This window comes from Protomyctophum bolini, assembly GCF_963924005.1.
Source record: "Protomyctophum bolini genome assembly, chromosome: 6".
In the NCBI taxonomy this organism is placed as follows: Eukaryota; Metazoa; Chordata; class Actinopteri; order Myctophiformes; family Myctophidae; genus Protomyctophum; species Protomyctophum bolini.
In genome coordinates this window covers 50,165,948-50,166,682 of record NC_137867.1, presented here as the reverse complement: position 1 = coordinate 50,166,682, position 735 = coordinate 50,165,948, and positions in this window count along the sequence as shown.

Here is a 735-nt window from a genome sequence, read left to right as displayed (position 1 = left end):
CATCAAATTGGAAATGATCCTCGAACCAAAACACTCTTCATTAACGGCAGAGATTTAGTCTCCTTTCAGAACCACGTCTGATCTGGTCCTTGTGGACCTACAGGACATTTAGAACCAGTCTGATCTGGTCCTTTTGGACCTACAGGACATGTAGAACCACGTCTGATCTGGTCCTTTTGGACCTACAGGACATGTAGAACCAGTCTGATCTGGTCCGTTTGGACCTACAGGACACTTAGAACCAGTCTGAACATGAACGGTTCGGCCCAATAAGGATCAGATTTGAGTAATAAATAGTATTTGAATGCGATGTGACTGCATGTAGTCCACGTTGGGTCTTTTCAACTGTCTGTCTACCTATTGTCCACAGGAGAGGACGTTTGTGAAAATGGTTCTTTAACCCATTCTGGGCGGGAACCCCTTTTGGTGTTAGCTTTATGTTATGCTTTAGCTATTGAAAAATAGCAGACCTACAAGCTCATAGCGCGCCACCGAGTGGCGTGCTACGAGCTTGTAGGTCTGCTAACGACTGACATAGAAACATAGCGTTTTCAGAACACTGTCATTTTCAAACAGACATTTTTTTAATCTGATCTCAGGTCAGAATGGGCAAATTGGTGTGGTCCAGGGGTCTCTAATTGGTGTGGTTCAGGGGTCTTTCATTGGTGTGGTTCAGGGGTCTCTAATTGGTGTGGTTCAGGGGTCTTTCATTGGTGTGGTCCAGGGGTCTCTAAT